General features: G+C 45.4%; 1 long non-coding RNA gene across 1 annotated transcript; it reads right to left on the reverse strand.

Annotated features, from left to right (window-relative positions):
* Positions 1-8,564: 8,564 nt before the first annotated feature.
* Positions 8,565-10,696, reverse strand: LOC141371518 (uncharacterized). Its single transcript, XR_012376524.1, has 3 exons — positions 10,564-10,696; positions 9,718-9,842; positions 8,565-8,786 (listed from the first exon to the last, which is right to left on the reverse strand). It is a non-coding gene; the product is annotated as an uncharacterized lncRNA (long non-coding RNA).
* Positions 10,697-11,712: the final 1,016 nt, after the last annotated feature.

Consider the following 11,712-nt stretch of genomic DNA (forward strand, 5'->3'; position numbering starts at 1 on the left):
GTTCTTAGCATAGTCCTTAAACATGGTGGCCAGGGTAAAACACTGAAAATGCCAGAATTTTACACGAACCTTTAATTGGGGTGGTAAAATTAGTGGAAAGGTGAGGAATTAAAATTCATAAAAGTCTTATTTTTATTCGTGTTCCTTCCCAAGCCAGAGAAAAGTGAACAGAGGTGGTAAGTAGGAAACCGGAGGGAAATGGGCCTCTAGAGTAAAATCAGGTCAAACCTTTACACCTCCCTTTCCATTTTCCACAGAGTGAAGGAAGGCCCAACAGAAAGGAGAATTATTACCACCCCCAAAGATAACTGCCTCCAACAGAACCAGGGCTTACCAGAAAGTCAAATGTAGCAGACAGGTTAAGAGGGTCAACTTAGGGGCGCCTGGGTGGCTCAGTCGTTAAGCGTCTGCCTTCAGCTCAGGTCATGATCCCGGGGTCCTGGGATCGAGCCCCGCATCGGGCTCCTGGCTCAGTGGGAAGCCTGCTTCTCCCTCTGCCTCTCTCCCTGCTCCTGCTCTCTCTCTCTCTCTCTCTGTATCTCTGTGTGTCAAATGAATAAATGAAATCTTTTTTTAAAAAAAAAGAGGGTCAACTTAATATTGTAAGAGTTCCTGAAGAAAAGAATGGGAGATGGGAGTCCTCAAATCAAAACTGCAGCTTGAGTACCCATCATGATAAATAAAGATAAATCCACACCTCAGCACACCCTAGGACACTGCAGGGCAGAGCAGGAACAAGGCCCCTCCCTCTTGGAGCTCACCTTTTATGATTTAACGATTTCAGCAAAGCCCAGCCTTAAAGAATGCCAAAGTAGGAGATGGAAAAACCATAGGCGAGCAATTACACAGGGAAACATGTAACTTAGAAATAAATGTATTCCCATTTATTCAGCAAAGAATTAAGTGGAAAGAAAAGAAATGGGGAAAATTGATTTTGAGTGTAAATTTAGGCTGAAAAAGTTGGCAAGTATATAAAGTGCCATTAAGTATTCTGATATGTGTGTGTGTGTGTGTATACATATATATGTATAAATTCAGTGTTGCTATATTCAAGAGAGTGAAATCCTGATGCTTTCTTAAAAAGATTTTATTTTGAGAGAGAGAGAGAGAGAGAAAGAGAGACAGCGTGCGAGTCGGGGGAGGGCAGAGGGAGAAGAAGGGGTAGAATCTCAAGCGGTGCCGCAGATCCCGATACAGGGCTCAATCTCACCACCCTGAGATCATGATCTGAGCTGACATCAAGAGTCGAGTGCTTGGGGCGCCTGGGTGGCTCAGTTGGTTAAGCGTCTGCCTTGGCTCAGGTCATGATCCTGGGGTCCAGGGATCGAGCCCCACATCAGGCATCCTGCTCAGTGGAGAGTCTGCTTCTCTCTCTGCCCCTCACCCCAGTTGTACTCTTTCTCTCTCGCTCTCTCTTTCTGTCAAATAAATAAATAAAAATAAAAAAGAGTCCAGTGCTTAACAGACTGCACCACGAAGGCACCCCAATCCAATGCTTAACTAGCCCTCAGACGGAAGAGAAGAGCGGACAGGAGAGACGGTGATCCCAGAAGGGAGCACGTGGACGTACTTTCTTTTACTCATTGGTCTTGGTAAAGGGTTTCTGCAGGCAGCTAAGTTTTTAGAAAAGGACGCTGTCTCAATAATGTTTTTGTGCTTTCTTCAAGCCATCAGTCAGAAGAAATTTAAATTCAAATGTTCTCTTGCTTCCAATGATTAGCTTAGCATTATTATAAGAACAATGCATTCACATTCTATGATTTACGTAAGTAATTTAGGGCTCTACAGAGTTTTTTGGTCTTACTTTTGAATTTAATGTTAAATTTAAAAAACTTTAAACATGCACAGGTCAAGAATGTGATCCACATACACAAAAGCCTTCCTGCTATTAAAAAAAACACCCTAGAAATACTGGATTACATAAGACAAAGGTCCTTCAGAAGGGGAGGCTGGGCTTGCAAGAAATAGAGGCAGTATTCAGAAAAATACTGCTTGGGAATTTTTTAATTTCAAAGCAGGAAACAAATTCTTCCATTTAGGAAGGCCCACGAGAACTAAGCAGTAGACATACAAATCAACAACAGTGTTAGTAAGTAGTGAGTTGGACAGTTAGGGAATCAGGGCCAGGGTCCCCAACAAGAAAATATGGAGTCAGGACAGCTAAAATAAAATAGCACTGACATCTCATTTTGCAGCTTAGACAGGACCAGACTAACATTCTGCTTTGCAGCCTTTGCAGAAGTGATTTCCGCAAAACGTCCTAAAATAAGACACTTAACCCCAAAGCATTTGTCAATATCACGGGCAAGGGGCAGTTAAGACATAAGCCCCCAGATGTCAACAAAAACAAAGACCATCAGCACGTGGACATTAACCTAATAGACAGATACGTGACCAAAGCCCTGGCTGGCACGACTCAGTGCACCTTGATTGCTTAAGATAGTTCCGCAAAAGAGCTCATAAAACCCCCTAAACTTAGAAACTCTGAGGGCAACCCTCTCAGGACCCCTCCCTCTCTGGGAGCTCTCTACTCTTGCTCAATAAACTTTGCTTTGCTGCCCACCACTCTCGGTCTGGTCCACCTCTTCATCCTTCGAAGCAGCATGATGGAGAACCGCGGGCACTAAAGGCAGGGAAATCCTGCAAACAACAGTAGTCCCGTGGAAATGAACTGGCAAAACACCCTAAATGAAGATCCTAAAGGTAACCAGGGAGTAAAGTTAAGTGACCCACGAGCAAGAGTGAGATGCCACCAGACTTCTCAAGGGCAGTGGCAGCAATCGAAGTCAGGAGACAGTAATGATAAGAAAATGGCAGTGTTTGCTCTCAGTGCTTTATGTTCACTATCTCATTCAGTCTCAACACCCTCGAGGGCAGGACCAGTGTGGTTCCCCATGTGGCCAGTTTGTTCGCTGAGCTCAGGCTCTGGGAGGTCCTAGAGCTAGGGATTGGCAAAGACTGCCGGATTGCGGGGATTCTGTACACGGAGCCTGTGCTTATAAGGATTATGCTGCATAGGAGCATTGTCAGATAGCTGAGAGAAAATCCATCTAGAGTTCTACAGCTGTGGCCAGGAACCATCGAAGAGTGAGTGCAAAATAAAGACGCTTTCCAGACAAGTAAAATGTAAAGTAGTAGACCTTCACTGAAAAGGACAACTAAAAGAAAAAAAAAAAAAGCCCAGACAATATAAAATAACAAAAATAAACGACCACGAGTTTGGGCTCTAAATAAAAGGAAGCTGGGGCGCCTGGGTGGCTCAGTCGTTGAGCATCTGCCTTCGGCTCAGGTCATGGTCCCGGGGTCCTGGGATCGAGCCCCACATCAGGCTCCCTGCTCGGCGGGAAGCCTGCTTCTCCCTCTCCCACTCCGCCTGCTTGTGTTCCTGCTCTCAATCTCTCTCTCTCAAATAAATAAATAAAAATCTAAAAAAATAGAATAAATAAATAAAGGGAAGCTGAAGACTGGGGCAGGGGTTGGGGCTGGACCCTGGACAGGGAAGTCTTGGCATTGTGTGGGAGGCCAGGAGGGCTGATAGATTTTGGACTTAGGTCGTGTATGCCTACTCTCATCTTAAGAATAACCACTCAAAGAATAGAAAAAGAAAGCATAATTTCCAAACTCATGTGGAGAAAAAGGGAAATAGAGGAAACTTAATTTATCTAATAATTGTTTTGATATAAAATATTCAAAATCTTATCAATCCTCTTTTCTTGGGTTTCTATTATTGGATATGAATTTAAGTATGACTCACATCGACAGAAGGACACTAGCCTTCACTGAGCGCCTGCTGAATGCCTGCTGATTTGCTTGTGTTGTCTGAGTCAATCTTCACAGCAAACCTATAAACAATGAGCAGGGCCCCCAAGTTACAGATACAGAAACTACGGCTCCGAGAGTTTATGTAACTTGTTCATGATCACACAGCCTTCCCAAGGCAGGAAATGACTTGGAACGTGACTGACTCCAGGCCAGGATGTTTTCACTTCACTGGGGTTTTTAAACTCCCGAGGAGCAGAGAGCTTAGTAAAGAGGCTGTCTGGTCCCTAAATGTCCCCAGTGTCGTGTTATCCAGATAAAGTCTTGCTCCTACATGTCTTCTGTCCTTCAAATACGTGGAGAGGCTGCTGTGAGACAGGAGGTACAGATTTATGTAAAATGGACAAGGCTTTTTCATCAGTGCTTATTTTCCTAGGCAACACATATCATCACATGGCGGGGGGTGGGGGAAGCAGGGTATCTTTTTTATGTAAAGAAAGGAAAAGCAAGCAGTCCTTTTACTAAATATGTGGGAATCCCTCAACTTGGCTTTTCACCTGAGACCCTCAAAGACTGTCGGAGTGCCTTACGCGGTGGGCCTGGACACACTCTCAGCAGTGCAGACACTCCTGCCTTCCTGTAGGAAATCAAATGCTCTGCCCCACTGCCCCCCCGCCAATAGGCTCCATGCCCGGCACGATCCCATTACAGGGCTAGAACCCACCACCCTGAGATCAAGACCTGAGCTGAAATCAAGAGCTGGATGCTCGACCGACTGAGCCCCCCAGGTGCCCCCCACCCCTTTTGGTTTTAACTCTGCAAGCCATGCTGAGCTTCATCAGATTTTAGCCAGCAATAAAGGGTTTACAGAGATCTGTACTTGGGTTTTAGCACCCGTTGCTCAGACTCTCAGCTCACCCTACACTCATTTGTTGGTTCACTCATTCACTCATTCATTTGGCCCTTGCTGAGGGCCACTCTGTGCCAGGCCCCATTCCCACTGAAACCACACACAACCCTCACGTCTGAGAGCATTTCAGTGGCTCACCCAAGGTTGTGAACTTGTATATGGAAGGGCCTTGCCTTTAGATTCATTTTATAGGGTTCTCCCATTCTATTAGTACCTATTTCTACTTAATCTCCTTTCTCAACTTGGCAAATATTTATCTAAATTGAGGCCTGTTCCATACTTCCTGTACTTTATCAAAGGACTGGGGTAATCTGCCTTTCTGTATTTTTTTTTTTTTCTGGACCCAATGTGATCTGCTACATTTCTGGCTGAGCCCCGCTGGGGACTAAGTCAGTCCAGGGAGGAGGCAGGTGGAGTTCCCAGACAATGCAGGGGGCCCGGGGGGAGGAGAGTTTGGGCTGGTTTCTGGCCCTGGCAGGGTCACAGCTGTGGGGACGTCATCAAGGGCAGAGGCTGGTACCAGATCTGGAAGGAAAGGAAGCTCAGCTGCTGGGCAACCCGAAGGCCTATTTTTGAGGGAAGCGGGCTGGATGAAGGGATGGAGCCTGGAGGCTGTCCAGGGGGCCACGGGATCTGAGTGGAAATGGGCTCTGGGTGTCCTAGTTTTGGCAGCTGGCTCCTGGGTTATACCTGTTGTCTCAGTGTCCTGCCTGACTGAGCCCTTGTGCTCTTTCATATGGAGTTGAGCTTGAGAGATGACCAGCAATAAGCTGTCCCTTTCTACCTGAACCTTCTTTTCAATGACAAATATAAGTGCAACTGGGCAGGTGGGCCTAGGGGCCATGACCCATCTCTTGGGAGGACCTGGCAGAGGTGTTTGGCCCCTGCAGCCCTTGCTGGTCAGTTAGTACACCAGCCAGTTGGCTAAGGCCTGTGTACAGATGCATGGGGCCCCTAGGCCACAGCTATGGGGTCCCTGGGAAAGTGGGGTCTTTTAAGTTGGGTCTACGTGAGTGTAATATTTTCTCTCTTCTATGAGAGTTAAATGGGAAAATGTACATGTCACAGAATAAATTAAAAAAATACAACACTGAAATCATTACAAAACAGATAGGAAGGGGTGAGTCCATGAGCCCATACCTGGTTGGTCAAAAGAAGACCCATTGGGTACTGGTCAGTGTGGATAATTCCTAGACAAGGGATGCCGTAAGTGGAGACAAATCCTTCTCAACCCTCCGAGGGCCCTCCCACTTCCCGAGATGATGGGCTGACCACAGAAAGGAAGGCAAATCATCACACTTCGGGTCTACACTACCATCTTGGTTTTAGTTTGTCACAGAAGTTAGAAGTAGAAATTTCATCACTAAATAACTGGGTGATGGGCATTAAGGAGGGCATGTGATGTGATAAGCACTGGGTGTTGTATGCAAGTGATGAATCATTGAACACTACATCAAAAACTCATGATGTATTATATGTTGGCTAATTGAATTTAAATAAACTAAAAAAAGGAAAAAATGGTGAACAAATTAAGTATAAACCATACATGTTTACATGTATCATAATAATTAATAACATCAGAATGAAAGAAAATATTTTCCTTTAAGGCATAATATATATACATTTATAAAGATATTATTGTCAATAATTACGTTAAAGTAGGAGCATATTACAGCCAGTGGAGACGGGCTTTATTTTTTTAAATTAAAATTAAAAAATTAAAATTAATCTAAATCTAAATTTAACTAAAATTAAAAAAATTAAAGTAATCTCTACACCCAACATGGGGTTCAAACTCACAACCCTGAGATCAAGAATTGCATGCTCCACCAACTGAATCAGCCAGGTGCCCTGTGATGGGCTTTATCTTAAAACATAAAGTGTATTATGATTATCCTCAACTGGAAAGGGTACTTACATGTAGAAACAAATCTTTCTTAAGACAAATCAATTGGTAGACAGTTAACACATCAGATTTTATACTTGAACATGAGTATCCTTTTTCTCAACCTGAAAAACATATAATCACTAAGACATTGCTATATTAGCAATAGATTACTTCTATAAAATTAGGCTAGGAAGACTAAGTTTCTCTTTTAGTTATTATTATTTTGCTTAGTGTTCTGGGTTTGATAAACAAAGGAGCTCTCATGATAGTTTTGACTTAATTAAAATCTAGAGAATGCCAAACAAACCAATTATTTTTGCTTTTCCTCCTTTTATAAGGCAAAGGAGCCAATATTCATGTTTACCTCATGGCTGTCCAGGAAACTGCAGAGATATTTTAGGTGTGAAAGGCATCTTAACAGCTTCATGATTCTAAATTTAGGGACCGAATTTAGGAAAACAATATTCAAGTGACTTGTCAAAAGAGATTGGCTGCAGAACGAGAAATATGTCATCTTAGCATCTTCATTAGTAAGGCTAAAAATACAGCATTTAGAATGAACGTGATGAAAGCTAACATCACCATAATTAAGAATATTAATCCTCAGCAAGGAAGAATCTCCATCACTGCATCTAAAATGACCTGACACCCACTTCTGACGCCACCAATATGGAGTAAGCTTTTCTCTATCTCAGATTATACAAATTACACAGCAATCTACCACTGTAGCTTTTCTCTATCACAGATTACAGCTCAAAACTCTGGGCAAAACATACATAGAAATTACCCAAGGACTCTGAAAAGTAAAAATGGCAGACAGATTAAGGAGAGGGGTCAAAGCTTGAAGTGGAGACCCACATGGGGTGAATTTTCTGTTTTTTTTTTCTTTCATTTTTCAATCTTTCAGCTCTGACCTGGGGGTTGTCCTGGTTGTGGAACTACATAGTGGGTGTGGGCAGCAAAAACAAAGAGAAGCCCCATGTTTCTGGCCAGAGTGCCTGGAGAAGCGGCCTCTGAAAATCTCAAAGGGTGAGATGAACTCCCTCAACCTCTTCTTCCTTGACCATGTCCCGGGTTGTTGCCCCACTGTGGACCCCATCTTTCTGGAAGGCACGTGTACCTGGGAAAAGGAGCCCCTGCCTTCCAAAAAACTACTTTTCTTCTCCCCTTTCTTTTACTGCTTTGCCCTGAGCAGAGCCCAGTTGTGTCAGTGCAGGCTGCTGACACTCTTCCAGAAGTTTCCTTTTCTGGATAGGAATACAGGAAAGGGAGCATCCAGGAGCTGGAGAATGTAGAGGCAATTCTGACTTTGAAAACTGAATCAATATGGAAGCCACTGCCATAGAGGGTGAAACAAAAGTCGTGGTCTGAACTTAACTGGGTTGGTTGACTTCTCAGATAATAATAATAAAAAAAACATCAACATTCCCTGGAAGATTTTAACACGACCCAGGATCTCACAACACAATAAGTCGGGACCCCAGTGCCAGAGAGGAGGCTGGAAGGGATTGCTGTCCAGAGGGTTCAGAGGGAGGATGGAAGCCTGGGCATGTGGACAGCAAACAAAATGGGATGGAAGATTCTGGAACCTCCGGATGGGGGAGGGGAGCCAAGGTCTCCTGACTGATGGCCCAAAGGGCTGCCTCTGCATGCAGTTTGCTTTGCTGGCCAGGAAGTGAGACAACCTGGTTTGGAAACTGGGTTTGGTGGAGGGGGGGTGTCCCTCGGACTACTTCCTTCCTGACACTCATCATGCTCTTGGGAATTGTGACCCCCACACTTCACTCCCTTGTCACATTGTGAGCCCTCCACGGGTTGGGACCCCTTCTTCCTGAAGGACGCACCAGGATGCACCATTTGTTTCTATCTTAGTGTCTAGCACTGTGCCTGACATACAATAACTCCCCGTAGATCCGTGTTGAACAAAGGAATCAATAAAAAAATTGAGTTTGCAACCACCACTTTCTGTTGTACAATTTTTATTCATAATGCACAGTAGGTCTAGGGCAAGGACTGGCTGAGATGGCAAAGCCAGGAGGAAGTTGTAGCAGGGATTTTAACACTTGATGTGGATTCTACAGGGGCAGGTAACTCGAGGTGGGAGCTCAGGGTGATGGCAGAGGATGCCCAATAAAAACGTTCTTGGCTCCAGTGTTTTCAGGAGCCCCTGAGGCAGGTCAGATGTAAGGACTGGAAACCATGGTCCTGCCCTTCATGGTTCTGTAGAATCTATAAATGAAGAATTGGGCTGTGTAAAGTATTAAGCAACAATTTCTTTTACCGATGGGGAAATCTCACCAATTTTAAAACGGTTATCATTATCACGAAAAACACAGATGTAGTGAAATTTATAGGGCTTCATTTAGGCATTGAACACTTGAACAATTTTCTAACACTATAAAATAAGATGAGTGATGTGTCTTTTTTATGAGCTCTTTTCTGAGATTAAAACTGTTGATGTGGAAAATACCAGCTACCATCCGCCTGAGACCAGGGTGAATGACTTCAGCCTCTGCCCATGACAGACGCCTGTGCCTACTGCAGAGTTTTGCCCTCCCTTCATTTAAATACATAAAACTGTTTCTTCAGTTTCTAAATTTATTGATTTAACGCCAGTAGTTCAATTTCTTCCAGAATTTATTCACTAGCAGCATGACACTGCACTTTCTCATAGGAGGGAGTCCTTTTATGGTTGACGATAAGTCTATCAAGGCGAATCCATGAAAACGTCCTGTTTATAGTTCTGGAAGCGGAGCTTGGATTACGTAAGGGGTCCTCATTTGTTTGTATGCAGGTCCTGCCAGGATGCGTTGCCGAAATATTAACTGTATGATGCTATTGCTTTTGAGCAGATAAGTAAGATAATTTGCCAAAGTCCTTTCCCTGTGACCAGGGCTTGAAGTAAGCGGCAGAATGAACAAAAACACCCTCCCCCCAATAGGCAGCATGACCAAAGTGAAAATGACAAAGGGAGCCACAAGTTTTGTTGTCCTTCCTGGCCCCCCCATCACTGGCATCCTCTCTGCTCCCCAAATCCCCAGCCCAGTGGCCCCTGGCTCTTCAGGGACATTGCCGTGGCCGACACTGCTGTCCTCTGCAGTGCTGGGCATGGCGTCCTTACTGAAATGCACCTGTCTTGTGTCCCAGCACACAGCCTTACCTGCCACCGCTTCTGCAAATAATGCTCTCGTTTCCAAAGCAGCTCTTCCATATTTTAGCCCGAATGGCTGACAACTGGCTGTGTCCAAGGATAAAAAGAGCTGCCACTTCTTTCTCCTCCTCCATCTGTGACACAGAGGGGCAGGCTGCTAAGGGCTCCCAGCAAGGCAGGCGGGGAGTTCCTCCATGTCCCCCTGTGCACGATTTAACACTTCCGTGCTAACCTCCCCCGAGGTTCAGGGACATAAAACCAATGACGTGAGGTCTCTCTGTCCCCAGGTGAAGTGACAGGTATGTGAGCTGACAGATGGGACCCTCAGGGGTGCAGCGTGGTGAGGCTGCCGCAGAGGCAGGGCAGGCAGAGCAGGAGGATGAAGTCACTGACTTGGAGCTGGGGCGAGAAGGTGGCAGTAGATGTGGGCTTCGATAGCTAAATAGGAGTTTTCTAGGGACTGGGGGAAGGGAAGAGTGGGCAGGAGAGTGAGCAATCCTGTCGGAGTGCTGTGTCACGAAGGACAGACTGTCGGTATGGTTGGTGAGAGGTGCCATGCACCTTGTGGCTGGTATTGAGGCTGGGTGAGGAGTGGGGCCAAGTTAGAAATGGTCTTTCAGTGTGGGCATGCATCTGTCCAGGAGCAGCCAGAGTTTTCAAGCAAGGGCCTGATTTAGGGAGGTCTGATTCTTCCAACAGTGGAGCACAGAGAGAGACTGGTCATGGAGTGGCCATAAAACCACTAGATAGTGGGACCTGGATTGGGGTGGGAGGAGGGGCTGGACTCAGAAGATGTGCTCAGGGAGAATGGACTGGGTTTTGTGACGGAGAGACAAGGGAGCTCAGACTTCTGACCTGGGTGTCAGGCTGGAGGGTTAACAGTGTAGACCCAGAGAGATGGTCATGGGAGTTCTGATGGCTGGTGGGGAAGCTTACGAGCTCAGTGATGATGGCCTGCCGGATGGGTCCCTTCCCTCACGGATGGAAGGATCTCAAATGCATCTGTCTGCTTTCTTTGCTTCCCACCCCTCGCCGCCTCTGCTTCCCAGCCTCCTGGGCCTTGGCAGTTGTTGGGGAACAAAGAGACGGGGGAGCTTTAGGGAGAGGCAGAGCCACAGTCCAAGCCACCCCAGCACGCCCGGGCTCCCAGGAGATGCACCCAGATGGAGGGGCAGCACGGCCAGGAGGAACCCTGCCCACACATCTCTGTTCATGGTAGGAATTTTGGCTTATGTTGGCATTTTCATTCTGGGCATTCTATAAATGGGAGCCGGTTCATTGATGAGGAGCTAGGTCTCATCCAAATGGGTAGATTTGGAGCTTCCTGCTTTGTCACTCACTTTTCCTTGGACAAGGCATCTGAGAACTCCATCCTTCCTGGCTGCACCTGGGGCATGAAAGGTCAGGGAGTGCTGAGAAAAGCATGTGCTCCTGGTTCTGAGGACAGAGGGATCCAGTCCCTGAAAACAAATCACATAAACGTTTGGCTTTTAAAGCACTGTTTTATTTCCAAATGTAGTAGTTATTCTCTGCCTTGTGGGCTTTGAGGAGAGTGTGGCCCAGCCCCACAAATGTCAAAGACTCAAGTTCCCACCTCACCAACAAGCTTCCTCTCTGTGTTCTTGAACTTCAATGTCACATTATGAGATCAGAGCAGAAATAACAGATGTATCACATCATTATTTATTTTCTATTCATTTATTTTGCTTTATTTATTTATAATTTAAATTCAATTAGCCAACATATAGTACATCATTAGTTTCAGAAGTAGTGTTCAATAATTCATCAGTTGCGTATAACACCCAGCGCTTATCACATCACGTGCCCCCCCCAAATGCCCATCACCCAGTTACCCTGTCCCCCCACCCACCTGCCTTTCAGCAACCCTAAAGGATCTGTACTTTAAAAACTACAGAACATTATGAAAGAGATTGAGGAAGACACAAAGAAATGGAAAAACGTTCCATGCTCATGCATTGCAAGAATAAATATAGTTAAAATGCC

The sequence above is a fragment of the Callorhinus ursinus genome, unplaced genomic scaffold (genome assembly GCF_003265705.2).
Source record: "Callorhinus ursinus isolate GAN/ISIS: 27379988/994484 unplaced genomic scaffold, GSC_fseal_2.0 scaffold75, whole genome shotgun sequence".
Lineage (NCBI taxonomy): Eukaryota > Metazoa > Chordata > Mammalia > Carnivora > Otariidae > Callorhinus > Callorhinus ursinus.